The following is a 9,312-nucleotide window of genomic DNA, read 5'->3' on the forward strand; positions in this document are numbered from 1 at the left end:
CCCTCCCACAATACAACACACACCACCCCATCAGCACTCATTTAGGCACAGCTCACTACCACTTCCTAGAAGATTTTTTTTTTCAATCCCTGCCCCATCCTTTCATCCCTAACTAGAAGTGATCTCTCCTTTTTCTGAACTTCTACAGCATTTTGTTTGTACCACTTAAGTCATATGGCATTTATCACACACTGCTGTGGTATAATGCAAAAAAAGTTAGACTTGGAGTCAGCAAACCAGGGTCTGATTTCTGGCTGTCCCACCTGACTTCTTTGAACATCATATTCCTCACCTGAGAAATGTAGATAGCATTGCCTACCTCCCATAGTTTTGAGATAAATATCTCCTAACCTAGGAAGATAAGGACCATATTTCATGTGTCTAAATACTCAGGGTAATGCTGGGTATGCATATTTCAAATACTCAACAAATACCTGCTGAATAAACAAGATTATAAAACAATGGCTGGAGCATAAAAGTATTTCACAGTCCAAATATGGTATCTGGTTTCTTTTAAAAATTCACAATAACAAAGCTAAAAACAAAATTCTTCTTGGCTTTTGAAACAGGATAGTCTACTATTAGATGAATTAGTAAACTTTATCCTTAGATTTTATTATTCATTATGTTAATGTGCATCAACAGGTTTATCTAGAAAGTGGAGTGAGGAAGGTCAATGTCGAACAAGAAGTTGGAAAGAAACATTAATTTTCATATTTTAAATAATAATAATAGCTAGCCTTTATGTAGTACTTTACAAAGCACTTTACAAACAACAAATCATTTTATCCTCAGTACCCTGGGAGGTAGGTGCTATTATTATCCCCATTTTACAGATGAGAAAATTGAGGCCAAGAGTGGTTAAGTGGTTAAGTTATCCCAGGGTCACACAGCTGGTAAATTTATGAGACTGGATTTGAATTCAGCTCTTCCTGATTCTTAGTCCAGGGCTCTTCATACTGTGCCATGAGCCTACTTAGTGTTTTTTAAATACTAAAAGCATCTTTTCTGTTCGACAGTTGCCTAGAAGTAAACATACTACCTAATCAGTAAAAACAACCGAAATAAATTTCCATTTATTTGCTATATAGTTTAATATTAACAGAAGTCCAAAGTAATATGATTTTATGGAAAGAGGACTATGGTCAGGAGAATGGGATCATCGGCCAGCTCTGTTGATGAATTTCGTAATTTCAGACATGTTACTCAACCTGTTTTTTCACCTGCACCAAAGGAGGTAAAATATCTCTTCACCTTTTACTAGTGGCCCTGTGGATTCTCATGATGTTCCAAACTCTACATCACATCACCACACTAACAAATACCCCTTCCACATCAGGAAGGATGTATTACCTTGAAAGCATTTATCACCTCCTCATCCACCACCACCACCACCACCACCACCACCACCACCACTACCACCACTACCACCACCACCACCATTCGCCTGTTCTATAACTTCAGCCTCCCTTTTGGTATCGTATTGGCTCTTAAAGACCTTCTAGGGAATTAATAGAGGGAAATGCTCTGAGAAGTAGAGGAGGTTGTTTGTTCCTAGAGCCACCATCCACAGTTCAATTCAACTAACATGTATGGAACACCTAAAAAAGTGCTGTTAGATTCTGGGGATACAAGGACAAAAATAAGATATTTCCTGACCTCAAAGTACTTACATTCTACATTGCTTTTATGTTTATTTTTTCCAATTAAAATTTTTGGTTTTATATTCCATTAACAATTATAAGCTAGACAGGCGGTTTTCAGAAAAACCTGGGAAGACTTATATGAATTGATGCAAGGTGAAATGCGCAGAACCAGGAGAATATTGTATAGAGTAACAGCAATAGTGTATGATGATCAACTATGAATGACATAGCTCTCCTCAGCAATACAATGATCCAAGACAATTACAAAAGACTCATGATGAAAAATGCTATCCACATCCAAAGAAAGAACTGATGGACTCTGAATGCAGATTGAAGCATATTATTTTTACTTTATTTTTTCATGTTTTTTTTCTTTTGTTTTGTTTCTTCTTTTACAACATAACTAATATGGAAATATGTTTTATATGATTGCACATCTATAACCTATATTAAATTGCATACTGTTTTAGGAAGAGGGGAGGGGAGGGGAGGGAGGAAGGGAGAAAAATTTGGAACTCAAAATTTTGTAAAAATGAATGTTTAAAATTGTCTTTACACATAATTGGAAAAAATTACATTAAATAATACAAAAAAGCTCAAACAACTATCATCAAACACCTAATTAAAGATCTATGGCTCCTGTTTTAATTACGTCCTTGGGAGTCTGCCTAGCCCTCATGACAGCATTAGGGATATCGACCATTACCTGGAAAAACATTACATTTTAGATATTTAATTAGAATTCAGTGAGGATGTGGGAGAGGAGTGAAGGAAGGAGAAAAAGAGTTAATAAATACTTAAAAGGAATAAGGAAATGCCAATTTTGCAAAACCCAAGGATATTGTTTGAAGAAATCAGATACTTGATCTCTCTCCTGCTGCTTCTATGACTTTGAGCGCTTTGTTACTTGTTAGTTCTAATGAAGAGTGGAGGAAAAGAAGAATTGAATTCATACCAATCAACAAAGAAGGATATATTGATTTTATTAACTGCTCTTTGAACGATTTTTTTCTGAACCCGATTGCCTGAAACAACCCCAAGTAAAAGCTAATAAACAAACATATAGTCACAAACTAGTTTAGTGGGATTTCCAGAAATAAATCATTCTTCCCATACAAGATCAAAAGAATCTAAGCTATCTTCCAATGCAAGACTACTGAACCTCTTCAAAAGAGAGACCAGTTATAAATCTGCTCAAAAATGAAAGACAGGTTGAAGTATTGTAAAGTAACCACTGCTGGCTTTCTTAAGAAAAAAGTTAATTTCTTTTAAAGAATTAATAAGCAGCTAGCCATACCTTATAGTTATCACTTGCCATTGCTATTAATAGCCAAAGGAGAGGAAAGAAATGAAGCCAGACAGAGCAAGCTAAAATGTTATGATTTTGAGACTCTTTATACAAAAGTTAAGACATAACTACTGTCAACCTCGTGAGTTTGTTCCAAGAAAAGGCAAACGAAACTAGGTTGTGTCCATGTTTTTAACTTCTCTCAAGCTGGTAACATGCATGCGTTGCATGGGAGTTGCAGTCCAGAACTGGATCCCCGCTAATGGGGCCAGTCCAGAAATGGCTCGATTTGGGGGCTGGAGTACATAGTTTATGTACCCTTCGAAGAATAAGTATTCCCAAGAGGTGCCAATCAGCTCCAATTGGTCAACACACTGGGAGGTGGGCTATATTAAAATGAGGGTCTTGGAGTACGTGACTCAGGTCACTCAATCTTGGTCAAAGAGACTTCAGTTTCCATATCACCTGTCATATCATGTCCCCATACCACCCAACATTTTCCCAGACCTATCTGGGCAACATAATGAGCACGAATAGACCCATTACATTAGATCTTAATGTCCTTTCTGAAGAAGAAACTGAACTTTGGGGAAACAAAAGGGGGGGGGGTGGAGGGAAGCTCTGAGTCTCCAAGATAATTACTAAGAAAAATCATTTTTCACAATACTATTAGAACAGTCCAGAACATAAAGTAAAATCTTCTGGCAAAGCATTAGCAGAGTAGGGAAGGATTTCCCAGACGGGGAACCATGTGGCTTCAGAGATGATAGCAGTCTGGGACAGTGGTAGAGTGGTGGGTGAAACTTTTATACCTTTAGGCGACCAGGAAGCAGCTTTGTTGCCTTTTAGGGAAAACTAATCCTTGTTTCAGAAAATGGGAGAACCCTAATCTCATCACAGGTTCCCTTAGTTTAGGAAAGGTGGTAGATTGGGGAGGGGGGAATAATTAATTATGTTTCAGGCATGTTAAGTTTGAGATATATTCATTTGTATATTACCAACCATTGACAATGTGGAACTGGAGCTCAGGAGAAGAATTAGGCTGAACTTAGAGATCTGGGAGTCACCTTCAAAGAGATGTTAATTGAACCCATAGGAATTCATAAGATCACTAAATGTAGGGAGAGAAGAAAACAGGCTTCCTGATAGAGTCTTGGGGAACATCTATATTAGGGGGTGAAGCATGGGTAATGATACACCAAAGAAAGAACCAAATGAGAGCAGCATTAAGAAAGCCAAGGGAGGAGAGAGTACCCAAGAGGAAGGGATGGTTAACTGTGTCCAGTGTTACAGTGAGGTCAGGAAGGATGATGATTGGGATAAGTTATTTTAGTTATTAAATGCAAGAGCCTAGATTGCCTTGAAGAGAGCAGTTTTATTTGAGTGATAGAGTCAAAAGCCAAATTACAAGGAGCTGATGAATGAATGAGAGAGGAAGTAGGTACAAGGGATATAGCTTCCTAAATGAAATAATTATTCTTGGTAACTAGGTAACTGTTGGTTAAATAAGTTTCTGTCCTCCACCACCATCATCTTTTTCTTTATTCAGGCTCAACGGGATATCCATCTCTCTATTCTAGTTCATGAATTGAATTGAATTGAGTGATGGAGATAGGTTGTGCTGTTTCCAAGGCAAGTCACTCCAACCTACCAACATCTCCTTCCTCCATTCCCAAAGAAGCAATTGGTGAAAAGGAAGGAAAAAGACCAAAGAGAAGTAGAGAGTAAAAATAAATGGCAATTTTCTCATTCCTTGTTTTATTTTTTGATATTAGGATTAATTTTATAATTAAAATTGTTATGTTTTAAATAGTAGTGAAAAAAATAGAAATAATCTATATAGACTGAACCGGTGTGGAAAGAACCACTAGACCTGGTTCAAATTCTAGATCTGCCTCTTATTTTCTGTGTGACTACAAACAGGTGAAAACTCCAATTCCTCATCTGTAAAATGGATAAAATAATACCATTAGAATCTAGCTCAAACTGTTGTTATAAGGAACAAATTCATATTAGATGTTTGTAAAGCACTTTGTACGACTTAAAGGACTATATAAAAGTGCTATTTAAATGCAACTCAAACAAACATGAATTAAGCACCTACTATGTGCTAGGTCTCGAAGCATCTATGTATCTATTTATGGAAACTCTGAAGTCTAGGGAGTCTTGGGAAGCAACTGTGAGTGCTATCTTCTTTTCTCTCTAGAGTGGAGAAGGTAGAGGGGGCACAAGGAAAGAACTAAACTAAAATTGGGAGGGAAGTTAGTTCCTTTACCCCAAAGTCCGAAGGGGCCACCTCAAGGCCAAAAAACAAGGACCTGGTTCCAGCTTTGTAAATGGCACACCTTAGGTGGACAGATCCCTTTACCTCTTATGGCTGAGTTCTTTAAAACCTAGAGGATAACACTGCCCCCGTGAGGAGATTTGAAGAAACTGGAAGGTGTTTGTGAAGGAAGCCACAAACTGGACTCTTAATTTAAAATAACTTGTGAGGGTATGAACAGCTTCTAAATCATGGTGACAGAGAATATCAGAGCTGACAGGGTCTTAGAACATAGAATAAGCAATCTGGAGGAGACCTGGAACATAGAATATAAGAGCTGGTTTGTTGTTTGTCATTTGCTCTTAAAGAGGACCAATGACGTCAGGAGAGTTATATCTCAACTTGCAAGTGAAGTGGGTTTAAGTGAGGCAGGGCTGGGCAATGCCATCAGCCTCACTCTTTCCTCCAGAGTCATCAGAGTCCAGTGGCAAGACGTAAGTCAAGAAGACTGGCAATGACCCCAAATACAAAAGCTAGAAGGGACTTAGAACACCAACCATAGAATGTCAGAGCTAGAAGGGGCTCTAGAACAGGCAATGTCAGAATAGGAAGGGATGAAAGAGGAGTGATGAAAAAAGGGATGAAAGAAGGGGAGCTCAGAATGCCAGAACTGGAGGGTACCTAAGATATCATCTAGGACTCAGCGCTGAAAGGGTCACGAGTGGAAAAAGTTTAAGAAGTTCTGATCTAGGTGAACCCCTCCCCCATCCCTGATTTTATATAATTGGGCAAGGGAGAGTTTTGTTGTACGTGGATGCATAGACATTTTAATGCTAAAATAAATATAAATGCTTGGTGAAACATATTTAACAACAATCTATAGATTTTAGAGAGCTGGAAAAGACCTTAGATGTCATCTACTGAAACTCCTTCACTCTGTAGATGAAGAAACTGAGGCCCAGAGATGTTCAGGAACTTATCCAAGGTTAGACAGTCAAGTAACAGAGCCAGCACTCAAACCTAGGTCTTCTGTTTCAAGTCCAGGGCTTTTTTTGAACTATACCATGTTACCTCTGAGCTCACAATGTAGGCTAGAGAAAAGTGCAAGGGACATATCAATGTGGCTGCACTTGCCATAGAAAGCTACCATTGCCTCTAGCATCTATATTTGACTGTATAGGTAAGTGTCTTCAGAGTCCAGATAAAAGAGTTAAATAGAGCCAAGGTAATATAAGTCCTTCAACACCCGGAAATTCACAGAAGACAGAAGTCCAAGAAAGGAGCTAGCAAGACAACCCTGCCTTTGACTCTTAGTAGTTTTAGGACCATAAGCACTTGACTTCTTTTGGCCTTAGTTCCCTCATCAGTGATGCTCAGTACGCAATTACAATTACACCAAGTGTGGGTAACAACCATGATAAATTAGAGATGCTAATTCCAAGAGGCAAATTTGATCTTGTAGATGTCATCGAAATTTATTGGAATGAGATACTCGACTGGACTATGGCTCCATAACGGTATATCAAAAGGAACACAACAGATGAGGTGGGGGGGCACAGGAGCAGCACCAGATATGAAGAAGGTGAGATAGTGACAAAATGAAAGAAGTAGAAGGAAAAAGCATGGAGGAGTGCCTTTGGGTAACATCTGTGGCAGAGAGAAGCAATACTGTCACTGAAATGTATTATAGATCACCTGTATGGAAAGAGGAAATAGATGGGGTTTCATGAAACAGATCATAAGTCTGGCATAAAGGCACATAGTAATGATGATAATAATAATGATAATAATAATAATAATAACAGACATTTACACAGCACGTTTAACTGTACAAACAACTTTACATACGTTATTTCATTTGGTCCTCCCAACAATGCTGTGAGAGTGGTACAATGACTATCATCCTCATTCTACAAGTAAGGAAACTGAGGCTTAGAAAGGTTAAATGACTCATCTGTGTTCCCACAGTTACAACAGTACCAGAGGAAGAATTTGAACATAAGTCTTTTTGAATCCAATTCCTCTTAATACTACAGCACTTTACCTCTCAGGAAGAAAAAAAAGGTCTCATTTGATCCTCACAAAAATCTTGTGTTATATTCATGATGATGGACTTCATTTTTTATTAATTTATTTTGATTTATCAACAATCACTTCCATAAGCTTTTGAGTTTTAAATTTTTCTCCTCCTCCCTCCCCACCTCCCTCCCCAAAATGGAGCACAATCTGATATAGGCTATACATATATATTCCTATTAAACATATTTTCACATTAGTGATGTTGTAAGGAAGAATTAGAACCAATAGGAGGAACCACCAGAAAGAGGAAACAAAACAAAACAAAAAAAAAATGGCAAATAGTATGCTTTGATCTGCATTCAAACTCCATAGTTCTTTCTTTGGATGTAGATAGCATTTTCCATCATGAGACTTTTGGAGATGTCTTAGATCCTTGCATTGCTGAGAAGAGCTAAATCTGTCAACATTAGTCATCACACAATATGGCTGTTACTGTATATGACATTCTCCTGGTTCTGCTCACTTCACTCAGCATCAGTCCATACAAGTCTTTCCAGGTTTTTCTGAAGTCAGCCTGTTCATCATTTCTTATATCACAATAGTATTCCATGACATTCATATACTACAACTTGTTCAGTCATTCCCCAATTGATGGAAATCCCCTCAATTTCCAATTCTTTGCCACCAGAAAAAGAGCTGCTATAAATATTTTTGTACATGTGGATCCTTTTCCCATTTGGATGATCTCTTTGGGATACAGCCCTAGAAGTGCTATTGCTGGGTCAAAGGGAATGTACATTTTTATGGCCCTTTGGGCATAGTTCCAAATTGCTCAGTGATGGACTTTGACTTCATTCATCCACACAACTGCTGGAGTGCTCTCTCTCTTTCTCTCTCTCTCTCTCTCTCTTTTTGTCTGTGTCTCTATGTCTCTGTGTCTGTCTGTCTGTCTGTCTGTCTGTCTCTTTCTCTGTTTCTATCTCTCTGTCTCTTTCTCTCTCTCTCTCTGGCAAATTTTTCAGCTTCCTTACAGAAAATTTCATACTTTAAAAAGCAGAAAAAGATATGACAGGTCCTGTCCTGCTATTCCAGAGCTGATTCACACTAAGAAGGACAAATAGGTAACTGCTATAGAACTTATGGGAACTTGGGAAGGAAATTCCATCTTGGTATTTGGTATTTGTGCTTCTTTTTTTTTTTAAGGCAATTAAAGTGACTTGCCCAGGGTCAAACAACTAGTAAGTGTCAAGTGTTTGGTCTGAGGCCGGATTTGAACTCAGGTCCTCCTGACTTTAGGGCCGGTTCTCTATCCACTGATCCAGCTGCTCCTGTGTTTGGTATTTGTGATAGAGGAGAGGAAAGCCAGGTACATTCTGATATCCTAAGTTTGGGGAAAGCAAATTTAAAGGGCCCACTGGAAATGGAGAGGTAGGGTCCTTTAGACCAAATTTTACAGAGAAATTTTCACCAGAAAGGATAGAAAGTTCTCAAGAATGAAATTATGAAAACAGAAACAATTCTGTTAACCAAGTTAGACTGCAAAAAGAAATGAAAAAAAAAATAGAAGTAAGGTAATGTAATGTAGAATGAAGACCAAAGGTATGGCATGGTCCTTTGGGATAGTATCAAAAGTGATTAGCTCAAAAGACCTAAAGAAAAAAAAAAGATTAAAAAAAAAGCTATATTGGTGGGAAAGCCCCATTCAGTGATTAAAATTAAAGTTAGGTTAAAAAAAAAGTGAGGCATAGAAAGACCTCTTTTACCTAGTCAATAACAAAATCAATCTGGGAAGTGAAGACCCTTAGGGTTTCTGCCCCAAACAGAAAAGATTGCTATTTCCACTCACTCTGAGCCATCAGAAGCCAAATAATTACCAAGTGTGGCTTGGGCTGGGACCTATTGTTGGCTAATAAACGAGAGCTAGAGTGATTTGGGTTTAAGGCATGGTCCACAAAAAAGAGCTCTAGCCCATAAACCACAAGATATCTTGCCAGGTTTTAGTGATCAGAATTTATATTCCTTTGGGCAGATTCTCTGTGTGAACAGAGGGAGGGAAAGGAGGGAGAAGAGGGAAGGAAGGAAGGAAGGAAGGAAGG

Source organism: Vombatus ursinus, unplaced genomic scaffold (genome assembly GCF_900497805.2).
Source record: "Vombatus ursinus unplaced genomic scaffold, bare-nosed wombat genome assembly UNPS02014770.1, whole genome shotgun sequence".
Lineage (NCBI taxonomy): Eukaryota > Metazoa > Chordata > Mammalia > Diprotodontia > Vombatidae > Vombatus > Vombatus ursinus.